Here is a 22,648-nt window from a genome sequence, read left to right as displayed (position 1 = left end):
CTAAAGCTAATCGGCAAAAATCGACAGGCTGCCCTACTTAGTATTATCTAATCTCAGAATAATCTCTAGCCACACAGGGCGGTATGCAGATCTCAAATCAGTCATCGAATAATCACGAAGCTTTTGAGGAATACAAAAATTAGTTAGTGAGAAGGGTGGGTCTCTACAGAAACTTCTCAGCTATCAAAGAGTAGAAAAGCCTAGATGTACTAACTTGAAAAAGACTCAACATGAACTATTGAACAAAAAGAAATTTAACTTAAAGTTTAACAAAATAAAAAAAATAAATATGTGTTTTTCCCTTAAAATATCTGTAATTGCTTGAACAAGGAAAACAAATAGTATCTAAATTGATATATTTTCTTGAATAAAAATAAAAAAAATTTAAATAAATTAAATGAATCAAAAATAAAATTTCTATTATTAAATGTCGTGAAATGCTATGATACCTATTACCTATTATATAAAGTTTTTTCAAATGTATTCAATATAAGATATAAATACCTTGCATTTATTTTTATATACTTTTAAGCTGTCAAATACAAAGCAAATTAATATAATTTTTCATTTTTTATATATTTGTTAATAAATATAAGATTAAAGTTTTGGCATACAATTTAACTTTAAAATGTGAATGAATTTTCATTTTTTTATATTAGTTACACACGTATCTACATTTTAGTATATAAACATTGTTAAATTTTGAATTTTATATATAATATAATTATATATTATATATAAAATAAAATATAATTAAATAGAAAATATTATTGCAACAATTTTGAGGATTTAGTTCGTAGAGCAAAGTAGAGAAGACTAAGCTATATGATTGTCTTATTAGTCTTTTTATTAATTAATCCATCTGAACATTAAACTGTTGCTTGAGTCTTATATGATTGCATTCAATACATTGGTCGTCAACAGATTTTATACCAATTCCTTCATACAACAAATATAAAGAAGATATACATATATTCTGAAATTGTTGTACTGAAACGATAGTAAATGTGGAATTCCATATTAAGAGTCTAAATCAAGGAATAAGTTGTACAAATTCATAAGGCTTTAAACTTTTCTTAAAACAATTTTAGTATATTAAATAAAAATAACAATTTCCGCAAAATTTGATGTAAATGAGTCTTTTGTGTTAATTATTTTGTAATAACTTTCCAGTTCCGATCCATTTCTGAGAAATCGAATATTTTTCTAACATGAATTTATAACAAATCAACAATTTAATTGCAATTTGGAGTTTAAGACTTTATTTAAATATCAAATTTCAATATTAAAATTTCAACTAATCTACAATTTGTGATTTATTTATACATAAAAATTCAAACATACTAAATGAGAATTACGATTTACGTACAATATCAGATAACCATGTTCATACTCCAAATATTCGTTTGCTTACATTCATTAATACATCTATATTCATAGTGCTACTAATAAAATTAGGCGTTTTCTAATTGTCTTGTTACATTTAAACTAAAACATATATTTGGAATTTTGAGTCTTGCACAAATATCAAACTTTTATATTAAAATTTCAAATCAATTACAATTTGTTTTTTATTTTATACCCATAAATATACTAAATGAGAATTCCAAAACACGTAAAATTTGATTTAACCATGTTTTTTTCGATTTATGTAAAATGTGATTTAATCATGTTCATACTCTTGATATTTGTTTGCATGTATTCATTATTATTTTGATATACGATTGGAATATTCGTTGAAATTTCTATTGAAGGTTCACAATAGTTCTCTTATTGCGTTGGTAACACTTTTGATTTTACTGGCCAAAGTGTTTGTCCACTTCATTACTAGGTGCTTAGATATAGGAAGTAGTGTTGTTGTTTTGCGTACATTTAAGCACCGACAGGCCACACTTGCCAGCTACCGAAAGCACCCTTGATATACTCGTGTTATTAATATGGTATGTCTTCAAAATTTGAAAAGAGGGTTTAGTTTGAAATGAAGTCTCAACAATAATAAAATTTACATATATCAATCATTATATGGAATATTAAAATTTTATTATAAAATTACAATTTTGAACAAAAAAAGCTTCGATTTTTGAAAATTAAATTTAAGAATTTATTAAATAAAATACTTCTAATTCGCAACTTCCAAATTATTTGCACTTCGCTTAAGATCATTTATTTGCTCTTTTAATTATCTGTAGAACTTCATACTGCAGAGAAATTGATGTCGCTTTCTAAAAAATGATTTAGTAGCCTAATTTTATAATGTCAAATGATATCAATTTTAAACAAATGTTAAAAATACATGGCAGTAAATAGTTAATAGAGAATGTTTCAAAGTTATTTATATATATACATAATATACTATTAAATTTGTTATTTACTGCCATGGAACTAGAACTAGAAAATATGTAAACTAATAAATAATTTGCCTGAGCAAAAAAAAAAATTCTGTTATTTTAATTTATTATTTACTTTTTTAAAGTAGTTTTCAACAAAATAAAGAAAAAGTTTTGTTACTAAATTTATTTCATAAAGAAATGCTAAAAATAATTAAAATTTAAATAATGTTATCTAAAATGTTAACAAATTTAGAACAGAACACAGCAGTAGCTGTTATATATGTTGTATGGCGCTGTTGAAACAACGTGGCGCCGTGGCTTAGTTGGTTAAAGCGCCTGTCTAGTAAACAGGAGATCGTGAGTTCGAATCTCGCCGGGGCCTAGGACAGAAAGTTGTCCCAATTTTTTTTTTTTAAATATATTTTATGATTTTCTATAAATATATAAAATATAAATTTATATGTTAAATAAATTACATATTTATTCATACTGTAGAAAGAAAATTAATTTAAACTAAAAAAAGAAATATGATTCATGGTATATTTTTTATAAAATTTTTTGGCAGTATTATATCTGAGCGTATTTATTGTTAGTATTTATTTTTGTTTTATTTTCGATTAACATCTGTTCACACACCTTAGATATGTTAGTCTTAATGTCTTTTTGTCGCGTATACTAATCTAATTTTGTCAAATGCGTCGAGACACTTGCTGACTGCTGAATTTGTTCAACTCTGAATCGCAGCTAATTTAAAAAGTGGCATAAACTGCACAATCCGACATTTTTATGTTGTCACTTTTGTACCAAAATCTCATAAATTAGATGCAAATGTGTTCGCATGATTTTTTCAAAATAAATTTTAACGTATTTTTTAACATTTTATAAAAAACAAAAAAATAAAAATTATGAAAAAATTTATCATACTAAAAAGTAATAAGATAAACGTATTTTGTTTCTAAACATATTAATAATTTCAGGTAAATTTGATATATTTAGAAATAATAGTTGTCAAACATTTTAGTTGGACTTGTTAAATCTTTGTTTTATATTTTTTTAAGTATTTTCAAAAAATTATTTATATACTTTCTGTTGTTATTAGAAAAATTTATGTTATTAATTTATTTCACTAAAAATGCAACAGACAGAAGAAAATTAAATGTTATATTAGCTGCTAAATTAGCAGGTAAATGTAAAGCGTTTATAATATAACAGAGCTGGTAATGTATAAGAATAAATTTGATGCTGTTAATTTTTCCAATCATTACTAGCGTTCCCTATTTTTATAATCAAGAATTCAATTTTTTAATCAAAATATACTAAAAAAAAAAATTTAATAATTTTGTGAACATGTTAACAAATTTTTTCTTCTTAACATTATTAGTTCATAAAATTTTATTTATAATGGTTTTTATATATTTTTTAATCCGGCTATAGGTCCATTTTTGTTACATAGTACAACGTTTAATATTTTTTATTATATTCTATATTTCGATTCTCCTTGAGAATCATCATCAAGATCACGATCTAACATAAACTAATATTACTTAAACTATATCTGCGTTATCCTCTTTATTATATCATCTATATCGCAATATAGCATTATTAGTTCATTTATTTTGTTTTAAGTTCAAACTGTTTGTATCTCAAATATTAGTTGATATACTACATGTTTAATAATTTTTCCTTAAACAACATAATGTCAACATCTCACTGGTTAAACGTTATTTAACCTACTTAAATAATAAAATTTTACTGTTACTGAAGAAATATTAATTTTTGCATTTTAAATTAAATTATAAAAATAAAAATGCTTAAACATTGTAGGTAGTAAATGACCTTAACCATGCAACTTGTTGAACTTGAATTGTGTCAGATACAATTTACCCAGAAACTGGATTTGGTTTTGTCAATTTTTAATTGAAAATCGATAACCAATAACGGCACATCTGGTAAACCCAAATAAAATCAAAAACAACCTACATGCAAACATACACGCACGCTTACAGTTTGTCACAGTGCAGTGATAGCTGCACTTTGTTGGTCAAAGGAGATTGGACAAAAATATGCACATAAATTTCAAAATAGCCTTATTATGACATAAGTTGAAACTGGTCAAAATTGTTAAATTATGTCTTATTTATATTTTTGTAATGGTTTACTTTTATTATAGGTAAGTATAAATGGAAAATATGACTTAAATAGCTTGAATGGTTAAAATTATACTAATTATTGATGAAAATTATTACGTTGTTTCTGGACAATTGGTATTTTAAAATAAAATTTTATTAATTAATATTAACATTAATAAAATTATTTTTTTTTTGTTGAAATTGACGATATTTTCAAACAGGAACATTAAATGTTATATATTGTGTTCAATACAAAATGTTAAAATGTTAAATATACTGTTATTAATAATAACATTTCTGTTAATTTTAGCATAAAAACATTTAACATGGTAACAGTTTTTACATTAAACAATTATAAAATAACATAATGTGTTGTACATTTTTCTGTTAAAATTATATAAAACTGTATAGTACTCAAAATTATATATTAAAATTTTAAGTTAAATATTTTTTATTGATAATTTAAATATATTATTAAAAAATTATACAAACTTTATATTATACAATGAATAAATTTAACTACAGTGTACCTTAATTAATATTTTAATTCACATTCTATTGGTCTCTGAACATATTAAAAAATGACACAAATTGTAAATTAATTTTACTATATTGTATCTTAATTAATGTTTTAATTAAGATCGTAGTGTTAAAAATTTAAAAATCGCAATATATGCAAAATAATTAATTGATTTCTTCACCGTAAAAATATCAATTATAAGGTATTACCCACTAATTGGGATTTCTAAAATTTTCGAAAGTATTTTAAGTTTTGAAAATAATTAGCTTTTAGCTATATAGTTTTTGCCTCATTTAGATTTGTGGAAAAATTAGTCGCGTAAGTACCCACATTGACAAATAGTAGGGTTGCGGTAGTCCAATTTTTTGGGCTTCTGATTAACAATTAAAATATTTAAAATTATTTAATTGCTTTAAAGAGTGTTTAAGTAGTGCTTTTAAGTGTTTAAGTAGTGTTGTATAAGTAGTGTGTATATTTTGTTTTTCTTCTAAAACTCCTACAGATGTGCTGAAAACAATTAGTCGTTGAACATAAGTCTTTTCAGTATGAAGATACATCGCTTTTCGTGTTCTTTTTTGATCATCTGACCTCATGACAAGGAATAGTGATATACTATGTTGATAAATATACACTCGTATGTATGGCAAAATTCCCAGGGGTGTTGTGAACATTATTTATTGCTGTATATAGTGAGTGGTTTCAGTAACTTGAATCAATGGTGAATACATTTGTTTATTTAGTATAACAAATGGTTCTGAGACGTGGTCCCAATAGATCTTGACGTTTTTTTTTTAATTATATGACCTTTTGACAAGAAGTAACGGTGTGTAATGCTGGTTTAAAAGTATTGTTTTAAAAATGTCATATTATTTATTATACTGCATTGATAATATATATTGCATATATCACTGGCAGATATTAAAAATTATTTTCTAAAAACTCTAAAGAGTTGCTTTATATTTAATTTTAATTATGCAATGATATATATCATTTGCAATTGAAAACTACAGAATTATAAATTTGTACAAATTTTTTAATGAATTTTTTTTTATTTTTTTAGCGATTTTACAACGAACGACTGTTGATGTTGGGCGCATTAAAATACAAGGCGTAGCTACGTGTTTATATTTGTGTATGGATCAATGTGGTTCTGTTTATGGCTCGGTAAGTGGTAAAATATATATCATTTTGTTTAAAAGCACTACTTATTACTATCAACTTATTTAACAATTTTGTTAAAAATTACTATTAAAATTCTTACATCAAAAAGGAACTTTTACAATTCGAATAGAAAAGTGTCTGACCTCTTTTATTCGAGTCTGTTCAACACTCTTTCTTCTTAAATCTAGTTTTTTTTTTTATACATTCATCTACTCCTTTTTCTTATTGTTAATGAAAAGGATAATAAATAAATCATTTATCACCACAAACTATTTTCAGTAGAAGTTCTTTTCATTAATTATTTTGAAATTAAATAAAAAATAAAACAAACATAACTTAGAGGAAATCCAATTTCAATTTATTGTCAGTGCACTTTGTTTTTAAGAAAAAAAAGGAAAATACTTATATAGTGAAAAAAATACTTATTTAGGTATAATAAACGCTTTTTTCTATAATCTTTTTTCTCTTATATTTTTTATCAACTTTAATTTGTGGAATCCTGCACATTTTTCAACACTTAAATTTAACGGTAATTACACACTGTGTTATCCTTTTGTGTGTAGCGCATGCTTACAGACAAAACATTTAAAAATTACAAAGGAAAAAAGGATATGAGGGACGAAATTGTACACCGAAGTGTAAATACGAGTATATAAATTATGGTTAGAAGAGTGAAGTTAAGTGATAACTGAAGTGGTTTAGTTTGGTTTACTAGTAATCTACCTTTCTGTGTCCTTTTTGCCTTCTTGCTTTTCTTATGAAACATTAATAGTCCTTTTGCACCATAAATTATTTCAAAATGACAAAATTTGGCTTCCTGCTGGGTATTGATTTTGGAAGGAAGAAATTAATTGTGACATATTTAATATTGTATAAGTAATGAATACCTTAAATTGATGATAAATGGACCTGTTGTTACTTTCATTCTATAGAATTAGTATTATTTTCTAAATAATAATTTTTTTCAAAACGCAAGTGAGTAATTGGTTAATTATTGTATTTAGAATAAATATAATGAAACTATTAATGATTTCTTGGAAATAATAAGAATCTATTAGAACGCCATTAGAACGCAAAGATATATCGAACTATTTCGGCGATGAAATTGTTGAAACAGAAAATCATGGTATGATATAAATAAACAGTTTTATATTGAAGAATTTGAAGAACAAAATTTTTACCAATGTCGTTTTATTAAATACATATTCCGATTCTAAACTTGATTTATTTACTAAGAAAACCTTTCTCTTAAATATATTTAATATTAAAATTTAATATTAAGATTTAAAAAAATCAAATTTCATAAGGCACATCATAAAAATATTTCTATTAAAAAATTCATAATAATTTACATTTTGATTGAAAAAGAATATACATATTTATATACCCACTTTCAGAAGACGAGATTTTTTACTAATATAAGATCATTCAAAAATTCTAATACCAAGTGGCGCTTATGGTTTCAAATGCGGCAACAGGCTCGGTAGGCGGTCTGCAACTGTTAGGCCATGCACTTGCAACATGTAACGCAGCTTAGATATTGATAATATGCCTCCAATTAATTGGTTTCTTATAGGCGCACCGGTACAGCTCATGAAAAGTAGTCTATATACCAGTTTTTTTATCATTATTGTTTCTATTATCCTGTGCTCATAATAAACGCAGACAGTGGGCGACAAAATGATTTCAACTGTGTTTACCACATTGCTCAAAAGCCAGTGATAATAGAAAATAGATTGATGAAAATTTCCACTTTTAATTTAATTTCGACAGCAATTTTAACCACAAGTGGTCGTTTGATAAGATTTTTTATTGAAATTTTAATTTTTGTTGAATTAACAAGTCTTTTATGCTCATAAGCTGGAAATCAGTAAAACAGAAATAATTTAACCGATAGTCTAAAACTTTCTATTAAAAATGCTGTTGTTGTTAATTTGTGCTATTATGGAATTGATTTAGTCTAGAAAAAGAGAGTCTCTCTTTTACTTTTATATAAGTAATACCATTTTAAACGATTTTGACACAGTAATAATTTTCCTTTGCTTGGGCCTCAAACTATTTGGATGGCGCCACTTTACTTTAATCTTTGAAGTGTGTTTCTTACTTTGTTGAATGGAATAAGAAAAAAATAAAGGAAGGAAGTTTTGATAAGATAATTTTATTATTTTTTATTTACAGAAATTAAATTAAGTTGTTTTAGTTTTAAACTAATTGAAAGCAGTACAAAGAAATAAAAATGTTACAGTCTTAATTCCATGTTATTTTTCCTTTATAAAAAATTAATTGAAGGTGTGAAAAAGAGATAAAAGCTAGTAAATTAATATAAAACTAATCTTTGTATTTGTTACACAATGAACCACCCATGATAAAAGGGAAATAAATTAAGGTCAACATTATTAAAAGAGTGAAAATAGGGATGTCGAAAAATAGGGACTTATGGATAGTCAAAATTCATCTCCGATCGCAGATCGGGCATACAAATGATATTGAAGGTCTTGAAATTTTTATATATACTTTTGCAGATATATACGTATATCTTTACAATAATTCCGACTTCTATATGTAGTAAAATGCTCATTATAATTGTTGTAAAATAGACATAAAATCCAGACGGTAAGCCTTATCTCTTCTTGCTACTTTCTTCAAAAGTGAGTCGTCAAATGATAGTCTCTCAAATGCGCTATTCGTGACACTTCAACGAAGTTGCCGGCATTCACTTTTTAATACCTTTAGTATAAACTATAATGCAGTAGTTTGCTACTTGTGGGATCGTTTCATATAAGGTCCGTCTTAGTTTTCGCCACAATCCTTCTTAAATGATTCATTTCTATGGTTGTAATTTTGTTGAGGTATTTGCTGATCGCTGATCAACTTTCTGCTTCATATAATAGAATAGGTGTGATGACTGTTCTGTACTGTATATTAAGAGCTAAGTTTTCTTATTAAGTTCTCGTTCAAAAAATGTTTGCTTTAAAAGTCTGTATTCATTCATTCCTTTCAAGTTATCCTAAAAAAAGGCAGTAATTTAATTTATAAATAGTGATATTGTATGTTTCAACTTGATTTATTGGATTCTTTTTTTAAAGGATGATAATGTGTTTTATCTATTATTCAATTACCATGCATTGTTATTTTCTTGCCCCGAAATTGATTCCCTTTATATTTGCTAAAGTATTTTCATTAAAATTAACATTTTAAAAGTGCATAGAGATATACTTTTTGTCTATTTCTTAGTCTATTTTCGATACTTCGTTTTTAGGCGAAAAAATTAAGTTAAAGTATATAGATTGAGTTCTTTGCAAGCTGTTCCTTCTACAAAATTAATTATAGTCTAATAGGTGAAGGTATAAACAAATATCCTTTTAGAATGCGCCAAAGTTAGTGTCGTATAGTAGAAAGGGTCCTGATACTTATATTATAAGCCGCATTATGTGATATTTTATCAAGATATTTAGCTGTGCATATTCTAGTCTAAGAAGTGTTTGATTTATATTAATAAAATTAATAATATTAATTATATTAATTAAGATCTTAATGAGTCTTCTGGAAAATGTATACGTTTGCAAATTAATTGGAGTCGAAAAAGAGAAATTGAAAGCTTATATGTTATTATATTATAAAGTGCCAATGTTAGTGCCAGGAAGTCGAATGATATACGATACTCATATCATAAGCTATATTATTATCGATTTTCACATTCTATTATTTTTATCAAAGTAATAAGCTTGATATATATACATCTTCATATACTCAGATATTCATTTTAGTAAAATACTATACTATGATATTTAGTCTTAAATATTTTTTTGTTTTATTTTTAATTTTAATTTAAAAATTTTTTATTAGCAATAATTTTAAAGAATTTACTTGCACGTATTCAATTGTTTAAAGAATTTTATAATTTCTATTTATGTAAAAGTATATTTAATAAATTTAAAAATAATTTTGTTAAATTTACGTAAATTAAATATTACAACTTATAGATTCTTTAGTGAAAACTAATATTTTATTACAAAATAATAATACACCAAATTATTTTTAACTTTTTTCCATTAAATAAAAATGCGTCATAGTTGTTAATATTAAATCAATAATAAAATTTAAAATAGTTTTATTATTTTAGAAAATTAATTATTGGTTAGTAATAGAAAAGTATTAAGAGTACGTAAATACAATAAATATTTCTTGTATTATATATAGCAATAATAAAATAAATTTCCATTTTAATTTTCTGCTTAATACGAAACATTAAAAACAGGAATTTCTCAACTTAATTCTTCCGCCTAAATGCGAAGTATCAGAAATAGACTGAGAAAAATTTAAATAAATGTTAGCACTACGAAAAAGTCGAGAAGTATGTCTCTGGCCAACCCTTTCGGATGATGTTAGTACCTCATATGTATATATATATATAGCATAATTACCAATGAAGAAAAATGTTCATTTAATGCGTCAGTGCAGTTAATGATAATTGTATGAATTAAATTTTTAATATATTTACATGCCCTCCTTAGCACGAATATATTTCACTTAATTTTTTACAGACTCTCAAAAGAATCTAAGAAATTGGGTCTAAGAGTTAAACTTTGAGAACCGCTGCTAATGATGATGGTTTTATGATTTTGTTTTTGTAGTAAAATGTGTTGTTAAAATTTTTATTTGCTTAGGAAATTGTCACATTTGTTTGAAACTATATAACTAAATACAAATTCTTTTAGTTTTAATTTTTGTGTTTATTTAATTGAAAAAGTAATTTTTTTGTATTTTAATTTTTTTAAAAAAAAAATTTAATTTAATTTTTTTTTGTTTTTGAATTTGTAATATAATTTTGTTCTGAAATCTTTTTTTATTTTGAAATTTATATTTATGTGCACTAGTTTAGCCGAAAAAAAAATATTGCAACTGACAGTTTAATAGCGACACACATCATTCCTACTCCAAACAAACCGAGTGTGCATTGGATGACTTAATTTGGCTGTCTGTGAGGCGTTAGTTTTCCTAGAAAATTTTGGCTATAAAAAGTTGCAATCAAATGTATCGCCACAAGGAACGTTGGGAAATGTCAAAATGTATCTTTTTTCCACATTATAAAATTTTAATTATGTTCAGCCTTTGTATAATATGCTAAAAATTTGTTGTCTACAATTTAATTACTTTGTGATGAAGCATAGAGAAATGGGGGAAACATTTCTGACAGATTTTATGTAATTAACATTATTAAATACTGATTTCCGTTTTACATGAATAAAGTCCTATATGACACTATAGAATAGTACCAGTGAGTTTGTATTTTAACAAGAATTGCTTCATATATGGAGCTGCATTCTACAAGTCTGTCTGTCTATTGAACTTTCTGCTTCTATTCAACTTCAAGATTGTTAAACTTTAATGCTTTGCTTACTTAGTAAAACTGCGGTTGCAATTTATGTAAATATGTATATTCACTTCACAGTCAGAAAACAATTTTAATTGTCTGAGAATAAAATTAGTTCAATGTTGTTAATTGTTTTGATTTTGATATTGAAATTCAATGAACTTGAAATATTTAAACGACAAATACACAATATAATTAATTTCTTGTCTAGAACTTTGTTCAGATAAAATTGACTGCTTCTTTGCAATTTGTCTGCTGCACGATTTGCAGATATGACAAACAATAAAGATATTTCTTATAAAAAGCGCTATGCTATACTACATTGTTTATAATATGAAAATATTTTTTGTATACTTCTTTTTTTATGGATTCAGATCAGCCATAAGAATTTATTTTAATTATTTCTCTATACTTTTTTAGTATAGTATATGCTTGGCACTCTTTGCTTTTATATGTAGCGCCTTTGTTTGTTTGAGGCTATAAATATTTGAAATAATATCGAGTAAATTTCATCGCGCCTTCTTTTAATCATATGAAAACGAAAGCGGCAGCATATTTTAATTGTAAGTAAATTAAAATAAATTTATGTACAGAAGAAGAGCATAAATAAAGAACCTAAAATACTAAAAAAAATTAATACATATTTAATTTTTTTCCCATATCCTTGGAATTTAAAGTCTTTTCGTAGCTGGTCTGTTGTTCGCCACATTATCAAATCAGCAATCTTCTTTATTTCGAAGCCTTTCCTGAACTACATTTTATCTCCTTTTGTATTAGATTTAATTCTTTTATTTTCTAGCACCGCTCAGCTGTCAAATTGTCTAATAAATTCAACTATTTTATGAGGCGCTTACACCTATTTTGACATAAGTTATCTTAGTTTCATTTTGTTCTTTCAATATTACTCCGATGGCGTCTACGATAACAACGCATCTAATGATAATGGGTTCAGTTATCTCGAAAACTCTTTGATTATGATCTTGCGGTGAAGTCTTTTATTTTTTCTTTTAATAAACACCATGCTTGAGTTTTAACACGAATTTTTTTTTTTTTTAAAAGTGTAAGGACAGTTCATAAAAAAAAACAATATATTAAGCATAACATTTATAAATATACTCGTAGATACTAACAATAGTCAGAATCAATTTTTGTATTGGTAAATTTAAAGAAGAAAAAAGCTTATAAAATAAATAACTAAATTACAAAATTAAATCATGTATGTAATATAATTTACAAATGTATAAAATATAAATATAAAATATGTACTTTATAAAATATATATATGAAATATGTACCATACTTTTTCAATTTGTATGAATTTAGTTATTTTTTTTTATTTATATATACATATTTGTAATACATAAGATTACAGTATCTAATGCCTGTACACTGTTCTGTGGTAGTGTAATATGGCACTATATGCGAGCATCTATCCAAAAACTGCAAAGCTTCATTAACAGATGTCTTCGACTAATTCGGCGCATTTGGTGGCAGAGAGTGATGGTAAATGAGCGGCTATAACGTGCAACTATGCAGGAACCTCTTAAGAAAGCAAAAAGCACATACGTTAGGCAAAAGCACAAATGACGTAGCATATGCGGCACTGGAATCCGCAAGGCAGTAGAACCCGAGGACGATCACGCAATTCTTGGCATAGAACCATAAACAATGAGATATATCGCTCGAAATAGGCAAAATTGGAAGCCTTTTGTACAAACTCTTTGTGAATAGACTAAGTTTATATATTAAAATATTGTACAGAACATGCCATAATAATAATAATTTGTAATACATATACGCGAAAACTTTTTGACCGATGCTGATAAAATTTTTATGGTTTATTTTTGGGTGATTTCAATATCTTGGGGATCGCTTTTTCACTAGCTTGGAAGAGATAATGAAAGCAAATTTATCGTATTTCCTCAAACCAAATAGTTTAACAAGAATAACAAAGATCGCCAAGAGAGGCGAGTTGTTAATTTATTTGAGGACATCATAATGGGCAATATATCTCTCCGAGTGGAAGTGCTGACAACTGTCAGCACGCGCCTTCTAAACCTAATCTAACCTAACCTTTGGGCGGGACGAAAAAATGATATGTTAAATCGGTTGGTGTGGTCGGAAATAAGATAATTAATAACAACAAAAATCTAATTAACTGGTAACTGAAGTATTGAATTTTGGGGATACATAAACTAATGAATATTAAAAAAATAGGAGGATCATATAATATCGATCATAAGGAGTATTTTACTGTTAAATTATTTGGAGCTAAATAAATAAAGGACCATAAATTTTTTAATATTAGGAGTACTGTTTACTGTTTTTGTGAAATTATTTGGTGTGGTGTTTTAGATTTTATAATCTTTTTATTTTATATTTGCCTAACAATATAGTATTATAAATTAATATGAAAATATGTATAAATTATAACTCAGTAAATTTATATTAAGTTTCTTATTTATGTAGTTCATAAAAATAACATTTAATTTTATTATATATAAAACTTATGAAACAATTATAATTAAATGCAATTAAGTTGAAGTGCTTTAAATAAATTTATATTCTATTAGAGATTTAAAATTAGTTGTATTGTTCCAATTCTGTCAATTTTCACTGACAACCAAATCAAGCAGTTACGCAAAAAAGCACTTCAATAACAAAGTAGAACTTCTGAGGAAAAGATTCAATAAACAAAAACAAAAATAGAAATACATATAATTTAATTTAAATGTAAAACTAAAGGAAAATCTGATACAATGTTTCATGTAAAAATGTGTGCAGTTTGTGTCTCTTTGTTGACAACCACTAAAGCAGAAATCATTAGAATACGGATTTAGCCATCAAAGGGTTATTTTCAATGAAATTGATCTGATTGATGCATTACTCTCACAATATAGGAATCTCATAATAATCCAAAAGTTTTCCACATTACCATTAATAAATGGAACATTTCATGTCAAATTTTGGAATTCTTTGTAAATAAAATCTATGAATAGTCTGCAGAATTAACTAAACTAGAACATAGAGATACTTTTTCTCTTATAATATTTTTACTCTTTGTTGTAGTTGTATAATATATCCAAACATTTATGTCTACGTTTTACTGACTAGTTGACAGCTCGGATCATTGTGACTTCGCGAACTATTTAAGATATTTTTTATACTGCAGTAAATAATATGTGTTTCTTCTTGGCCAAAGACTCAACAATTATATTGCAACTCTTTTTTTTCTTAAGTCCATATGTTGGCGTTGGACATCAAGTGACGTTAGTCTGGTAATTTTGTTTATGGCATCGATACACCACTGTTAACTTATAAATAGTTTTAACACTGCTGCCGTTTTTCTTTTTATTTAAAATATTTGAATATAAAAACATTTAACGCAGTGGGAGCTGTTATTACAATGGATTATTTATGCTTAGTTCATAAAATATCTGTTGTAACACATTTAAGATTTATGTTGCATTTAGTTTATATATTTTTGCAACATAAAATTTTGTTGCCTTTAGTGTTGGTAAGTGATTTTCGGTTGCCAACACTTTCCCACTTGTAAATCCCTTTCATTTTATGTAAATTCTGTATTTTATCAAAGAGAGTATTATATACAAATATAATAAGAAATGCAAGTATAGTTATTTTCAGATAAAATATAAGTTTAATGGGTCATGTTGTTTAATTTAGTGGCTAGGACTTATGAGTTTTGTATGGTATTTTTTAGTATAATAAACTTTTTCAAAAGCGGAAGAAACACATAGGTGGGTATTTCATGAATCAAGACTAGAAAAAATAGACTCTATACTGTCTTTCATTAAAGAAATCGGACTTGGAGAAATACTCTGATCCGACTAAGGGGCACAATGGATCTTTAAGGTCGCACTGCACTATCCTTTCTTTTCAATAATAATAAGAATAATTTTTCAAAATTTCTTAAATAAGGATATTGTGGAAATAACTTACATATTTTAAGAGTCATAATTATTACTATGACAAAATGATCATGTGATATCTATTTAATTATTTTTGAATAAATTACCAAATAAAATATTTCGATTTTTAGATACTTAAGATTCATGCATTTCAATAGCTATGGAGGATGGTCAGGTAGCATTCGAACTAATATGACTTACTGATTAAAATGACCTCTAAATTCAACAAACATTAGTGTACTGACAACACTAGATTAGATTAGGTTATACTGGCGAATCTAAAGATCCATTTAAGCCAGTTAACGTACTGTGTTACCGTGCAAGCAACTCAGAAGTTTAAAAACCTCTTTAAATCTTTGACAAAACCCTAAATGATGTTTAGATTAAGGTCCTGAAGGTGGTCAAGATCTTCAAAAATGTAGTTTTTAAAATATTGAATCGGTGCTCTGCATGCGCTAGCAGTAACAAACCAGATGTTTAAATAGCAGATGGAATCTTCTAGCATAGTTTTCTAATCGGGTGTGAAACGTCAATAAACCTACTACAAGATTGATAACTTTACGGAGCGTCTTAATTAGAGCGTTGAATGTTTTCTTAATAGAACGCGCCCAAATTAAATATATATACCTCCATATTGTTAAGTCTTCTCATATTTTATGAAATCACTCAGCACAGAAACAATTTAGCAGAACTTTGTATGATGTTAACGATATGACCAGATCCTACAGATTTTTCGAATAATTACCTGAAGCACCACGATTGACCAGCGTGTCTGCCTTGCAATTAACAAAAAAATCTCTATGACTGGGAACTCAAAGTGTGGAAATGTTCAACTGCATCGAAATCTCATTTAGAGATGACTAGCAGTAAAAAATTGTTCTGAGTATAAATTCAATTGAAAACTCAAGGATTTTAAAGCAGCTTGACCATCTGATAGAATATATATTTATATTAAATTTATTATCCACTTCCAAGGTAGCTATAACAATGATCTGAAGCCTACAAAGAATAGATTTTTCTAGTTCTTCCATATAAAATACACTACCCAGAAATTATTTGGTTTTAAATCGTTTGTAATAAAGGAGAGGGTTTAGCGTAATGGCTGTAGATGGAAATTCGATATCAAACTTCCTGTCGATATAAGAACACTAATAAACAAATATATTAAAAAAAATTTATACATTTACTAAACAGTGCACTAAAACAAGGAACCAACAATTTTAGAACAAAAATTTTTTAAGAAACTTCTTGTATAAACAATTTAGTATGAACGATGCTGCGGAATTTTCATTTTAACATAAAAATTTTAAAAACACACTTTAAAAATTATCAATATTTATGCATTAAATGTAAAATATTTCTTTAAGATTTGCTCGCAATTAAATTAATTATATATTAAAATGTAACCCAAAAATATAACCAAATAACTTAATGCAGTTGTTTTTTGTTACAGAAAGACTTCACTGACGATTGTGTCTTTAATGAGAACATGGAACAGCACAACTACAATACATACTCATCAACATATAATTCAAATTCGCGACGCGTTTATTACTTAGCACTTAATAGACATGGTGAACCGCGTAAACTCCAAATACCACCCACCCGTTCGCTTGGTAAATTGGCAACATATACGAATGCCATAACCGAAACGGTGACGCAAGAGCGTGTCGAAGAATTGATAGCCAAAAATTTTGGCGCAAATCGCATTAAACATGGCATACGCCAACTCTGTGATACTGGCAAACCATTGATCGAATTGATCGATAGTAAACATTTTAAAGCACGACCTAAGTGCAATCCAAACAGTAGTAGTAGTAGTAGTAGTAAGTAATAATAATAATATTAGTAATATTAGTAGCATAAGTAGTGCTAGTAAAATTAGTAGTAGTAATCGGAGTACAGAAAATAGTAGTAGCAGCAATAGCAATAGCAGTAATAATAGTAATAGTAGTAGTAGTAGTGATGGTCATTTCATTAAGAACGTTCCTGCTGCCAATGATAAAATTAAAACTAGTGATAGCGCAGTTACAAATAACGTTAGTACGAATAGTAGTAGTTTAAATATTAGTAACAATAATAGTAGTGCAAGTATTAGTAATAATCACAATGCGGGCGGTATGAAAAAGAAGAAAAAGAAGCGAAAATGTCGACCGCAAGAAAATGAAGAAGAACATAATTGCCATAGAGGACCTCAAGCCTTACGCCAAAAAAATGGCAAGCTAAAATGTAAAGAATTGCAACAGCAACAACTGTTGAATGGTGAAGAGGTAACTCTATGTCCAAGTAAGCGAAATGGCGGCGGTGGTGGTGGCGCTGGAGGTGTTAAGAAAAATGTCGCCTTAGGCAATAAGAAAGCACGTAACAATAATGCCAATGCCAATAACAACAACAAAGATACTAATGTTAATAAACGTAACTATAGTAATGATGAAATGGTCGCAAATAATAATAAACGAGGCAAAAAGGTTGGCAATTTGAATCGTCAAGCTGGCACTGGTGCAGGCGGTAAAAATGGTAATGGCGGTGGTAAAAAACGTCCGAAAAATAATACACAAATAGTTGGTGGTAAACGTGGTAATATTGCTAAAAATATTAAAAACAAGCAACAACAAGTCCTTAAGAGTACCGCAACAACACCAAGACCAACAACACCATTTACCATTGAAACAACAACAATGACTGTATTATCAACTACGACTGTTACCGATAACAACAATGATCCAGGCGCTGAATCAACGAGCGATCGTGGTGATCGTGAACAGCGAAATGTGCGTTTTGCCAATTCAATGGAAGAGTTGGACGAAATTTCAACTGAAGATGACAATGATGACGATAATGCAGCAATCGACGATGATGATGAAGAAACTAATGAAGACTTCAGCAGCTATGAAGATGATAACGTTTCAGTGAATGTTGGTGCTGCACGTGACACTCAGACGCCATTGAATGGAGGTGCTGCCGATATGCTTTACTATGACCAGCTTGATTTGTGAGTTTCAAAAGTTATTTGTTTTTTATATCTACAAATAGAAGCTAAATAATTTTGTGTTTGGTTTTGTGATTTTTTTCCATTTAATTTTGAAATTTTTGTTTTGTATAAGTAAATGGAGGGATTGTTATTTATTAAAAACAGATAATTTTATAATTTTTCAAAATTAATATTGTATGAATGAATTTGGCATTAAATTATTTAAATTATACACTTATTGTATTAAATTTTTTCTTTATAATATAAATAATATTTATTGGTCTTGTAATTCTAAAAAAATTTTAATTTGTTTGTAGAAAAAGGAAAATGCATTTTTTATATATTAAAATTTATTTTTATTTTTCTAAACAATTTTGTTATATACAAAATAATATTATATTAATAATGTTTAAATGCAACTATAAGTGATTAAAATATTATTTATAATAATAACAATAAAATAATTAAATAAAATGGAATGTGCAATTTGCAAGTATACACTCAAACTCACACATAATACATACTTACACTAAAACAATAAATATATTTATTTAAACATTTAATCACAAAAACATACAGATACAATATATTAAATCAGTTAGCAAAATTATTTTTCTGTAGAAAAACATTTTGAGGTAAATATCATATTTTCTTTAATTTTTTTTTAACTTTATTTATTATATAGCACTAATTTTATTAAATAACTAAAAAGAATATATTTTAAGTTCTTGAATTCTCAAACTAACAGTAATACTATATGATAGTAATATTTTTATATAATTTTAGAGTAGCAATTTAATTTAATCCATTTAAAAATTTTTCTCTCAGACATTTATATATAAATGTAAAGTTGATGTCAATTCTAAGGGCAGTCAGTTTAAATTTTTATTTATTTTACTTGGTTAAAATTGCTATGTTAAAAAAAAATTGGTAAAAATTATGTTAAAAGATATACTGGCTGCTTCTGGAGTTGATATTAAATTTAACTTTATACATTTAAATGAGAGATAGGAAAATATACAGAAGTTTGAGTCTTACTTTGTTCAAAATAGGGTTAGTATGCCATTGACGAATTGTTAACAGTGGACCTCCACGTTTAGTAATACTCCCAAAATAATAATAATTACTACAAGTTATATACATAACTTCCTTAGCTATCATTACTATAAATAATGTGCTTAAATAAAATTATTATTAATTAAATAAAATAAATTGTTTGATTGAAATTCTTCAAGAAAGAAATTCCGTTTTTGTTTAATAACTTTTACTTCAAAACAGACTAGATTTAAAAACAAAAACCCCACTAGTTCCTAATTTTAATTCTCCATTTGCGGACTTAAAACTTACTCAAATTCGTTCAACTCCGAAAACTAGAAATCTCGAATTGTCTTCAATTAAGATCTCGAAACTTAATTTTGCACTTAAACAAGTTATTTTTTATAAATGAGTTTTTTTACATATACAAAAAAAAAACAAATATTTCATTTAAATCGAAATTAAATGAACTAAAGTGAAAGTAGGTATTAAAAATTCCAAAACATATTTTTATTTATAATTAGTTACAAATTAATAGCAAATCTAAACCATTCACTCACACTCCCACTGAAACAAAAAATATCCATACACATCATATTCTCACCAATACGATAAAAATTGCAAACATTTACACACAACATACATACACTATACATTCGATCATTTTAAATACTCAGTAAGAGTAAAATTATAGATTAATTATTTAAATTTCGTAATAATTAATTAAATTACTTGAACGCTGAGTATTTGAAATTTACACAATGTCATGCTTGCAAATATTTTATTAAATCAATTTTCCAAAAAAAAAAAAAATATGACATATATATTTGTATAAAGAAATATGTAAAAATCTATATGCAAGTTTTTTGCAAGTCTTCATAAATGTAAATATATAAAATACATATATGCCAATGGAAATGTTGTAGAAATTTTTGTAAGAAACCTCGCTGCCTCTCAGTAAAATAATAATATAAAACATTAATAATAAAAGTAAATATAATTATAATAAATACAAAATATTATATAGAAATAAGAAATATATAATTTCTTGGATTAATGCGCCTTCATTATTATTAGAAAAAAATAGAATACATTAATACAATTGTAATATAAAATACGATGAAATATAATTAATTTAATAAAATGTATTTATTTTATATTATTAATAATTTTTTGTATTTATTTAAATATTTTTTAAGTCATAATTTAATAAATTATTATTTTTCATTTAAAGTAGTTGAAACTAACAATGCAAGCAAAAAATAAGAAAACACATATAAAATATTTATTTAATGTATTTTAATATTATTAATATAGAAGATAGTAATATGTAAAACATAATTTTTTAAAATTAAAAAACTAATTGAAAAAAATTTTTTTTTGTAAAATATATTTTAGTGTATTCTTTACTATATACATAATTTATTTTTGCGAATTATTTAACATAAATTTTAGATATTATATAATAAATTAAACTATTGATATGTGCCCACTTAAAACACAAGAATACAGGCTGAACGACTGGAGAACGAGTTCGTTATTTACAATACATCACAATAATTAATCATTTAATTTATTTATTTATTTGTATTTTTGTGTAAATTAATGTAAAATTAAAAAAAAATAACAACAAATTTCAATGTAATAATAATAACAAAAAAAGGTAGAAATTGCAATACATTATAAAAAAAAGGATTTTATACAAAAAAAAAAATAAATTATTATTTATATAGTGTTTTAAAAATTAATACAAAAACTTTGTGTTTCTTTTAACAGGTTATAATAATTAAAAATTATTTAAGAAATAAAAATAATAATAATATATAGAAAATTTTATACAGGTAGTCGTCCTCTTATTTTTCTATATTGAAATAATGCTTTTATAAAAAAAAAATTTTATGTATTTTAATTATGTTTATTAAATATTTATTATACCTATATAAATATTTATAAGTATTATTTTTTTATTACAGTGCTTATTACGAGTAGAAAGCAAAAATTTAATTTATTACATTGAATAATATACATTTTATAATATTTAAATATTAAAATAAATTAAATTTATTAACTTTATTTAAATATTTTGATCATATCAAATTTGAAAAAAATCAGTTTTTTTTAAATATTTTATTGTCAGCAATTGATTGCAGTATTTTTAAATAACAATACTTTTACAATACACTAAAAAAAATAACAACTCTTCAAATATTTTATTTTAATATGTTTAAATGTGGCTAATTTCTCTGATTATTAATTGATATACATATTATATTACATAATGTAATATCTTAAATATCATATTATGAAGTTAATATTTCATTACATTATATATTATGTTTCATATAATATATTTATAATATATATATTATATTACATATAATATATTTATAATATATGTATTATATTACATATAATATACATATTATATTATATTATATACATATATTATATTATAAGTCACTTTATTATTTTCATAGTACATAGCCGTTAGCATTTTAAGCTATCAACAAGATTTCAAGTAAGTAGGAACTATAATTGTAGGTTAAAATTTTAATCTCATGTCAGATCGAAATATAATATACGATATCATACGATATAATATTGCTGAAAAATCATTATACAAAAACAAGCATGTTTCATCTTATAAACATACTGTACTCTAATTCTAATGAATCTAATTTACACTGAAAGCATGCGACATCTTACAGTAAGAAGTCTTAAATAGGTCTTCACACTGCATTTTTGCTTTCAAAGCCAATGCTCTCAGCAATTTCATTTAAAATATGTAAATAGTAAATAATTAAATAATAATTAAATAAATAATTATTAAGTAAATAATTATTTTTTTGACTTTTTGCGCCAGAAGATTATAAGAGAGTTTAAAAAGAGAATAAGACATGTAGAAAAGCATGGTATGCATTTGGGTATAAGACATTTTGAAACTAATAACCACATTAACAACAAAAAGGACTTAAGACAGTTAAGTAGTTCATGAATATGAAGTTCTTACCATGTGAAAGCGCATATCAGTACGTTTATGTTATATCATTCAAAGCCTTTGCGCAATCGGTACAATAATTGTATACCAATTAGTCATTACATTTACCAAAAAAAATTTTTCGAGATTAGATTTAATTATATTTAAGCTAAATGCTTTTAGACATTATTTAAATTTTTATGATATTTAATTACTTAGTTA

At 25.6% G+C, this 22,648-nt stretch overlaps 1 non-coding gene and 1 pseudogene across 1 annotated transcript; both read left to right on the top strand.

Moving 5' to 3' along the window:
• The first annotated feature begins 2,638 nt into the window (after positions 1–2,638).
• On the top strand, positions 2,639–2,712 carry Trnat-agu. Its single transcript has one exon. It is a non-coding gene; the product is annotated as a tRNA-Thr (tRNA).
• Positions 2,713–4,137: 1,425 nt separating this feature from the next.
• On the top strand, positions 4,138–18,471 carry LOC119675872 (annotated as a pseudogene).
• Positions 18,472–22,648: the final 4,177 nt, after the last annotated feature.

Source organism: Teleopsis dalmanni, chromosome 2 (assembly GCF_002237135.1).
Source record: "Teleopsis dalmanni isolate 2A chromosome 2, ASM223713v2, whole genome shotgun sequence".
Classification (NCBI taxonomy): Eukaryota; Metazoa; Arthropoda; class Insecta; order Diptera; family Diopsidae; genus Teleopsis; species Teleopsis dalmanni.
This window is presented reverse-complemented; position numbering and strand designations above follow the sequence as displayed.